The sequence below is a fragment of the Piliocolobus tephrosceles genome, chromosome 11 (genome assembly GCF_002776525.5).
Source record: "Piliocolobus tephrosceles isolate RC106 chromosome 11, ASM277652v3, whole genome shotgun sequence".
Taxonomy (NCBI): Eukaryota; Metazoa; Chordata; class Mammalia; order Primates; family Cercopithecidae; genus Piliocolobus; species Piliocolobus tephrosceles.
This window is the reverse complement of record NC_045444.1, coordinates 87467978-87478067: the sequence shown is the minus strand read 5'-3', so window position 1 is coordinate 87478067 and position 10090 is coordinate 87467978. Positions and strand designations below refer to the sequence as shown.

At 43.3% G+C, this 10090-nt stretch overlaps 1 protein-coding gene across 2 annotated transcripts in view; it reads right to left on the bottom strand.

The window, feature by feature from the left end:
* Nucleotides 1-7516: 7516 nt before the first annotated feature.
* Nucleotides 7517-10090, bottom strand: part of CFLAR (CASP8 and FADD like apoptosis regulator) — a 56214-nt gene continuing 53640 nt past the window's right edge. Inside the window, exon 11 of one of the 2 annotated variants that reach the window (XR_003309466.2) lies at nt 7517-7606. The gene's annotated coding sequence lies outside the window, so the exon portion shown is untranslated. Of the gene's footprint in view, nt 7607-8984; nt 9443-10090 lie in introns of those variants that run through there. The other variant, XR_002733016.2, reaches the window with a different exon arrangement.

Sequence of the window (10090 nt, the reverse complement as noted above, 5' to 3'; positions counted from 1 at the left end):
AGCAGTGAGTACTCCTCTCTGCAGCCGGCCATCCCGCTGTCTCCAGCTATCAGCAGTGAGTACTCTTCTCTGCAGCTGGTCATCCCACCACCTCTCTGCCCTCTTTGTCCTCTGGCCATCCTCTGCCCTCTCTGGCTGAGCCCAGGGCTTTTATGGACCTCAGAGGGGAGGCAGTGGCTGCCAATTGGTCCATGGGCACCCAGAAGAGGCACTATGAGTCCCTATTCCAGTCCACAGGACTGGCAGCCCCACCCCCAGCCTTCAGGCCCTCCCTGGTCTGAAGACGGGCCTTGCTGGGGACCTGCCCCCTTCCACCCAGGACTCTGTCTGCCTCCCATTGCCATTCAAGGCCCCAGGGCTTGGACCCAACCCCACTTCAAGATTGGAGCAGGTGCCAGGAGTGAAGAGAGGCCAGGCAGTGGGAGCAGACACCCACAAGACTGCAGGGATGGGGTGGGAGGGAGTCCTTCTTGGGGCCCTGAAGGTGCAGGCTGCAGAGATGCCCAGGTCCTGCACCTAGGAGGGTGGCTGCAGCCACACTCCAGTGTTGGGAACAGGCCCCCAAATCTGGCCATTAACTGGCCCCAAAACTGGCCACAAACAAAATCTCTGCAGCACTATGACATGTTCTTGATGGCCATGACGCCCACGCTGAAGGTTGTTGTTTTACTGGAATGAGGGCAAGGAATACCTGGCCCACCCAGGTCGGAAAACCTCAAAAAGGCATTCCTAAACCACAAACAATAGCATGAGTGATCTGTGCCTTAAGGACATGTTCCTGCTGCAGATAACTAGCCAGAGCCCATCCCTTTGTTTCAGCCCATCCCTTTGTTTCCTGTAAGGAATACTTTTAATTAATCTATAATCTATAGAAACAATGTTTATCACTGGCTTGCTGTCAATAAAGATGTGGGTAAATCTCTGGGGCTCTCAGCTCTAAAGGCTGTCAGTCCTGATTTCCCACTCCACACTATATTTCTGTGTGTGTGTGTCTTTAATTCCTCTAGTGCCGCTGGGTTAGGGTCTCTGTGACCGAGTTGGTCTCAGCACCCAGGAAGGCAGATCCTGCCTGCTCCCAGCCCTCCTCCAAGAGCACAGGGAGGCTCAGATCCACAGCTGCAGTCTGGGTGTGGCAGCTGCAGTGGCACCCGAGGAGTTCCCGCTCCAACTCAGAAGGTGGGGGGCACCCACCAACTCCATGGAGTATGCACCCTGAGCCGTGCCTCCCTGCTGCAGCCAGCGTGATGGCAGCAGCCACTGCCATCGCCTTTATCCACACATTCCAGACCTTCCCAGAGCTGTCGTATGTGGTATATGGGCATGAAACTAAGGTCTGAAGGTGTAGACTTTTTCTGTTAAAGATCCCATCAGAGATTTCCAGATAGTCAACAGGAAGGAGACAATAGCTAGACAAGTAAAATGCAACCAGGCCCGGGCAGTGTGGCACTGTCTCCTATAGTCCCAGCTACTGAGAAGGCTGAGGTGGGAAAATCACTTGAGCCTAGGAGCTGGAGACCAGCCTGGGCAACACAGCAAGATCCCATCTCCAAAAAAAAAGGTGACCTATTTTGTGCTCGCTATGCTACATAATAGAAGAACAGAGCAGCTGGGAAATTCTGGGGTGGCAAAACCTCAAAGTTCCGCAAGATGGCAGTAGTTCCTAAAAGTTAAATTAGCAGTATGTTGTCTAGGGAACTAGGTGGACATGGTTAAATTGAGTAATGTGGGCTGGATGTGGTGGCTTATGCCTGTAATCCTAGCACTTTGGAAGGCCGATGCAGGAGGATCACCTGAGGTTAGGAGTTTGAGACTAGCCTGGCCAAATGATGAAACCCTGTCTCTACTAAAAATACGAAACAATTAGCCGGGCGTGCTGGTGGGTGCCTGTAATCCCGGCTACTCAGGAGGCTGAGGCAGGAGAATCTCTTGAACCTGGGAGGCAGAGGTTGCAGTGGGCCGAGATCATGCCATTGCACTCCAACCTGGGCAACAAGAGTGAAACTCTGTCTCAAAAAAAAAAAAAAAAAAGAGAAAAAGAAAAATTGAGTAATGTGTACTACATTTATTTATATATATTATATATATTTATAAATATACTTAAATTTAAAATGTTATATAAATTACAAAAATAATTTTATATAACATAGATTGTATAGTATATAAATTTAAAATACATTTTTTATATATCAATAAATTTAAAATGTAGTATATAAGAAACCACCATATACGTTTATATACTTGTGGGGTTTTCTTGAGACAGGGTCTTGCTCTGTCACCGAGGCTGGAGTGCAGTGACAAGATCATAGTTCACTGCAGCCTCAACCTCCAGGGCTCAAGTGATCCTCCCACCTCAGCCTCCAGAGTAGCTGGAACTAAAGGCATGTCCCACCATACCCAGCAAATTTTTAAAAATGTTTTTGTAGAAACTGGCTCTCACTTTGTTGCCCAGCCCGATCTCGAGTTCCTGGGCACAAGCAATCCTCCCACCTCAACATCACAAAGTGCTGGGATTACAGGCATGAGCCATGGCACTTGGCCTGAGTAAAACAGTTTTAATGCTGCTCAAAAAATATAAAAAAGATAAAGGCAGAAAGGCCTTTCACTTCGAATTTAGTTTGTTGTTTCTAGGACAAAAAAAAACAGTGAGAAACTGCTAGTATTTGACATAATTTTTCAGAAGGAAGCATATGACTTAGCCACATCTATAAAAATCCACAATGAGGCAAGTGACAAGAAATGTCACCAAATCAACGTATACAAAGAAGGGGTTTGTTACAGTGGGTAGAGTCAGGTCTGAACAAGGCAGGAGAGGCCTCTCCCGACACACACCAAGAGTGTTGGGCAACCATCAGGTGATGGTCAGGCAGTTGTTAAATGGTTCTGTAAAGTAATAATTGGTCACAGGTGGTGCCAAGGACCGGCAGACACCCCCCCCCACCCCCACCATTCCAATAGAAAACACCTGAAACTGATCATCAGCTTCCCAAAAAGATCTCAGGAGTGGGGAGAAGTAACGAAAGATCCTGGAAGTACGCCAGCATATAAAACCCCAAATCAAGAGGGCAAGCCCTGCACTTGGTTTCTCAGGTCACCCGCTTGGCCCTCTTCCAAGTTATACTTTCCTTCATTTCTTTCCTTTCTAACTGTTCTAAAGCTTAATAAACTTTTTCAGCTCATTGCAACCTCTGCCTCCCAGGTTCAAGTGATTCGCCTGCCTCAGCCTTCCGAGTAGCTGGGACTACAGGCGTGCACCACCATGCCCGGTTAATTTTTATATTTTTAGTAGAGACGAGGTTTCATCATCATGTTGGCCAGGATGGTCTGGAATTCCTGACCTCAAGTAATCCACCCTCCTCGGCCTCCCAAAATGCTGTGATTACAGGCATGAACCACCGTGCCCAGCCTAAAGCGTAATAAACTTTCACTCCTGCTCTGAAACTTGCCTCAGTCCCTCCTTCTGCCTTATGCTCCTCAGTCGAATTCTTTCTTCTGAGGAGGCAAGAATTGAGGTTGCTGCAGATTTGCCACCAGTAACTTGGATACCATCCACCAGTAACAACTTCTGTTAAGATGGCAATACACCTCAAATGTATTTTATTTTGAGACAGGGTCTCATTCTGTTCCCCAGGCTGGAGTACAGTGGCACGATCTCAGCCCACTGAAACCTCCACCTCCCGGGCTTAAGCGATCCTCCCACCTCAGCCTTCCGAGTAGCTGGTACTACAGGCGCATGCTACCATACCCAGCTAATTTTTATATTTTTAGTAGAGACAGGATTTTGCTGTGTTGCCCAAGGTGGTCTCAAGTTCCTTGGCTCAAGCGATCCACCATCCTCAGTCTCCCAAAGTGCTGGGATTACAGGCATGAGCCACTGCGCCCAGCCAAACTTATCTTTATATGTTTGTTACAGGCAAAAGTACCCCAAGGTTGAGGCTCAGCCCAGGAGGCCAGCTGGGTTCAGGAAAAAATTCAAGAGCATGCTGACAGAATAAAGTGAAAGCAAGTTCATTAAGAAACTAAAGGAATAAAAGAATGGCGACCCTAGGGAGAGTAGCCCTGATGGGCTGCTGACTGGCTATATGTATAGTTGCTTCTTGACTATATGCTAAACAAGAGGTGGATTATTCATGAGTTTTCCAGGAAAGAGGTGGGGAGGTCTGGACCTTTCAGACCATACAGGGTAACTTCTGAAAGTTACTATGACATTTGTAAACTATCATGGTGCTGGAAGGACTTTCTTTTAGCGTACTAATGTATTATAATTACCACAGAATGAGCAGCAAAGGTCATCAGAGGTCCCTTCTTTCACCATCAGGGTTTTGGCTGGTTTGGGTTGGCCTTTCTACTACACCCTGTCTTATCAGCAGGGTCTTGTGGCTTACGTTTTGGAAAACTAGTCCTGCCAAACTCCTCTCATTCGGCGTAATCACTATCAAAATGCCAGAGGCCCTTTTTGCATAAATTTGCAAGCGAATCCTAACAGTTACACGAAAATTTAGGGAAAGGTAAACCCAATACGGCCCTAACAATTTTGAAAAAGAACAGGCCAGGTGCAGTGGCTAACCCCTCAGCACTCTGGGAGGCAGAGGTGGGAGGACTGTTTGAGGCCAGGAGTTTGAGACCAGCCTAGGCAACACAGCAAGACCTCATCTCTACAAACAAAAAACAAAAAACAAGGAAGAAGAAGAAGAAGAACAAAGTTGGAGGACTGTATTTCTGGATTCCAAAACTTACTACGAAGTTACAATAATCAAGCCAGTGCGGTACTAGCATAGGAAAAAGCAACAGAATTGAGTCCCGAAATAAACCCTTATAGCTTGTTGATTTGTGATAAGTATAAAATAATTCTATAGGGAAAAAATAGTATTTTCAGTAAGTAATGCTGAGACAAGTGAACATTTACGTGCAAAAGAATGAGGCTGGACCCTTATCTCACACTGCATACACAAAAATAACTCAAAGTGGGTCAAAGAGCTAAAATCATAAAACTTTAGAAGAAAACATAGGTGTAACACCTCATAGGCAATTGATTTAGACAATGGTTTTTCAGGTATGACACCAAAAGCATAAGCAATAACATAAAAAACCGAAATCAAGTGAACTTCATCAAAATTTAAAACTTGTACTGTAAAGGATAGTATCCAGAAAGTGAGAAGACAATCCATAGAATGGGAGAATATATTCGCAAAGATTGTACCTGATAAGAAACTAGTATGCAGAATGTTAAAAAGAATGCTTAACATTGCTTAACACCACTGGTGTGGTGGCTCACGCCTGTAATCCTAACACTTTGGGAGGCTGAGGCAGGCAGATCACCTGAGGTCAGGAGTTCAAGACCAGCCTGGCCGACATGGCAAAACCCTGTCTCTATTAGAAATACAAAAATTAGCCGGGCATGGTGGTGGGTGCCTGTAATCCCAGTTACTAGGGAAGCCGAGGCAGGAGAATCGCTTGAACTCAGGAGGTGGAGGTTGCAGTGAGCCAACATTGCACCACTGCACTCCAACCTGGGTGACAGAGCGAGACTCCATCTCAGAAAAATAAATAGATAAAAAATAAATAACCCAATTTTAAAATGAGAAAGGATTTGAGGCCGGGCACAGTAGCTCATGCCTGTAATCCCAGCATTTTGGGAGGCCAACGCAGTCAGATCATCTGAGGTCAGGAGTTCGAGACCAGCCTGGCCAACATGGTGAAACGCCATTTCTACTAAAAATACAAAAAATTAGCTGGGCGTGGTGGCAGGCTCCTGTAATCCCAGCTACTACCAACTACTAGGGAGGCTGAGACAGGAGAATTGCTTGAACCCAGAAGGCAGAGGTTACAGTGAATCAAGATAACGCCACTGCACTCCACCCTGGGCAACAGAGTGAGACTCCGTCTCAAAAACAAAAACAAAAAAACCTCACACACTGCTGGTGGGAATATAAAATGATGCCACTACCTTGAAAAGCAGTTTGGCAGTTCCTCAAAAGGCTAAACATAGACATATGATGAGCACTCTCATATGATGAGCATTCTCACTTCTAAGGTATATACCCAGAAGAACTGAAAACATATATCCATATAAAAATCCATATACAAATATTCATAGCATCATCCAAATAGCAAAAAAGTGAAACAATCTAAATTTTGATCAACTGATGAATAAATAAAATGTGGTATATCCACACAACAGAGTATTATTCAGCCATAAAATGTAACGAAGTACTGGTACACTCTACAGCATAGATGAACCTTGAAAACTTGCTAAGTGAAGGAAGTCAGACACGAAAGGCCACATGTTTATTTTTATAAACTATTCAGAACAGGCAAATCATAAGAGACAGAAAATGGATTATTTGTTTCTAGAGGAGGATTAGAGTGGCAGCTCACTAGTATGGAGTTTCTTTCTAGGTAGATGGAAATGTTCCTGGAATTAGATAGTGGTGATGATTGCACAACTCTGTAAATACACTAAAATCCACAGCATCATATACTTTAAAGCGGCAGATTTTATGGCATGTGAATGACATTTCAATAAAAAGAAGACGAGGCAACCTAGGATATGTCACAATCCCATGCCACAACTACTTACACTTCCAATATAAACACTACATCAACAATAGTTTACATCATGTTCAGTACGTTGCTTGCTAAAGTAAGGTCATGAATAGATCAAAATATTTTATAACAGTTAAAATTTAGGAGATCCATCATTTCTCTTTTCATTCCATCACTGATTCATTCAATATATATTTATGTGTGTGCCAGGCTCTTCATCCGGTAGTGTTTAGAAGAGATACAAAGATAAAACTGATGAGAATTCGGCACTCGAGCTACAGCATACTCTCCAAGAATTACAGCGCGAGATGTAAAATGAAAAGAAGCCTTGGAGGAGATTCACATGAAATAGTACTGTTCAAGAGAAGGGGGGATAATTCCAATGGAAGAGATAATGACTTTATGGAGGATAGAAGGAGACAGTATTTGAACTGCCCTTGAAGTATGGTTATATTTTGGGGATGTGGAGATGTGGGGTATGGTAATATGCTGGGGTTCCAAATGGTCCAGAAATATACAATCACCAGAACCAAAGATCCAGGGGTGGGAGCTATGAGCTGTTCAATTTGGCTGAGCTAACAGTGTTTGGAGTGGGATCTTGAAGATGAAAATGAAGATACCAACTAGACAGTTAGAGACTTCGAATATTTGACTGAACTGCAATTTTATTGTGTACGCATTTCAGAATCTTTTTTTCTTCATATTCTCTACAGATTTTTAAAACATTTTATTTTAATTATAAGTTCTGGATACAAATGCAGGATGTGTGGGTTTGTTATATTGGTAAATGAGTGCCATGGTGGTTTGCTGCACCTATCAACTCATCACCTAGGTATTAAGCCCCACATGCATTAGCTAGTTATCCTGATGCTCTCCCTCCTACGGCCCCCACAACAGGCCCCAGTGTGTGTTGATCTCATTCCTGTGTCCATGTGTTCTCATTGTTAAGCTTCCGCTTACAAGTGAGAACATGTGGTGTTTGGTTTCCTGCTCCTGTGTTAGTTTGCTGAGGACAATGGCTTCCAGCTTCATCCATGTCCCTGTAAAGGACATGATCTCATTCCTTTAAAAAAAAAAAATTATTTCCATAGGTTTTTGGGGAACAGGTGGTATTTGGTTACATGCATAAGCATTTCAGTGGTTATTTGTGAGATTTTGGTGCACACATCACCTGAGCAGTATACACTGAACCCAATTTGTATTCTTTTATCCCTCACCCCACTCCTACCCTTTCCCCTGAGTCCCTGAAGTCCACTGTATCCTTCTTATGCCTTTGCATCCTCATAGCTTATCTCCCACTTATGAGTCAGAACATACAATGTTTGGTTTTCCATTCCTGAGTAACTTCCTTTAGAATAATAGTCTCCAGGTTGCTGTGAATGTCATTAATTCATTCCTTTTTATGGCTAAGTAGTGTTTAAGTGAGGTTATTTTTAAGTAATTAATATTGAGTAAAGAAGATTCATCCATAGTGGCAAAGCCACATAACTTCTAAGTATCTTAAACTACATCTAAATGGTACCAAGACATGCAGTCAATTCTAAAAGTTCAGCTAATGATATTTAATAATATAGGAAAATATTCACAACATATTTTTGTGTAAAAAAAAAAAGCAGACTTCAAAATGGACTATGCATTATGATTCCACTCATGTAAAAGCTACACATGAACAAAGATTAACAGATATAAACAAATGGATGAATGAATGGAGAGACAGATGATAGACTGAGTGGTGGTGGAGAATAATAGACTTTTTAAGTGCCTTTCTGTATTTTCGTTTTTTTTTTTTTTTGAGACGGAGTCTCGCTCTGTCGCCCAGGCTGGAGTGCAGTGGCCTGATCTCAGCTCACTGCAAGCTCCGCCTCCCGGGTTCACGCCATTCTCCTGCCTCAGCCTCCGGAGTAGCTGGGACTACAGGCGCCCGCCACCACACCCGGCTAAGTTTTTGTATTTTTAGTAGAGACAGGGTTGCACCATGTTAGCCAGGATGGTCTCGATCTCCTGACCTCGTGATCCACCTGCCTCGGCCTCCCAAAGTGCTGGGATTACAGGCGTGAGCCACCGCGCCCGGCTGCCTTTCTGTATTTTCTATTTTTTTTTTTTTTTGTTTTCTTTTGAGACGGAGTCTCGCTCTGTCGCCCAGGCTGGAGTGCAGTGGCACAATCTCGGCTCACTGCAAGCTCCGCCACCTCCCGGGTTCACGCCATTCTCCTGCCTCAGCCTCCCTAGAAGCTGGGACTACAGGCGCCCGCCACCACGCCCGGCTAATTTTTTTTTTATTTTTAGTAGAGACGGCGTTTCACCGTGTTCACCAGGATGGTCTTGATCTCCTGACCTCGTGATCCGCCCGCCTCGGCCTCCCAAAGTGCTGGGATTACAGGCGTGAGCCACTGCGCCCGGCCTCTGTATTTTCAAAACCATCTAAATAAGTATTACCTTTGTAGTTAGAAAAGAATATGTATTTTAAATCCATAATTCAACTACTTATTTATATGATGTCAAACTGGATTAGGCTGAATTATCAGCAAGTGAATAAAACAGTTCCTTCATCCACGGAGAAACATCGATTTATGACATTCTTTGAATTCCTCTTCTGTTAGAATTCTTTATGAATTTAAAATAGAAACATAGCCAGACTCAAGATTTCAACACAAAGATTACATCATGTTCAGTACATTGCTTGGTAAAGTAAGGTCATGAATATATCAAAATATTTTATAAAAGTTAAAATTTAGGAGATCCATCATTTCTCTTTTCATTCCATCACTGATTCATTCAATATATATTTATGTGTGTGCCAGGCTCTTCATCCGGTAGTGTTTAGGAGAGATACAAAGATAAAACTGATGAGAATTCTGCACTCAAGCTACAGCATGCTCTCCAAGAATTACAGCGTGACCTGTAAAATGAAAAGAAGCCTTGGAGGAGATTCACATGAAATAGTACTGTTCAGGTTCATGTATCATGTTCAACAGCACTGTATCATGTTCAATAATAACCAATTAAAAGAATTAATGAAAAATCTGATTCACTGTATCACCAAAAGCTCTAACAGCTGCACTGCACAGTATTCCACGGTGTATATGTACCACATTTTCTTTATCCAGTCTATCACTGATGGGCATTTGCTATTGTGAAGAGTGCTGCAGTGAATATACATGTGCCTGTATCTTTACAATAAAATGGTTTATATTCCTTTGGGTATATACCCAGTAATGAGATTGCTGGGACAAATGGTATTTCTAGTTCTGGATCTTTGAGGAATCACCACACACTTCCACAATGGCTGAACTAATTTGCATTCCCACCAACAATGTAAAAGTGTTCCTATTTCTCCACAGCCTCACCAGCATCTGTTGTTTTTTGACTCTTTAATAATCACTATTCTGACCCGCATGAGATGGTATCTCATGGTGGTTTTCATTTGCATTTCTCTGATGATCAGTAGTGTTGAGCTTTTTTTAGTATGTTTGTTGGCCATATAAATATCTTCTTTTGAGAAGTGTCTGTTCACATCCTTTGCCCACTTTTTGATGGGGTTGTTTTT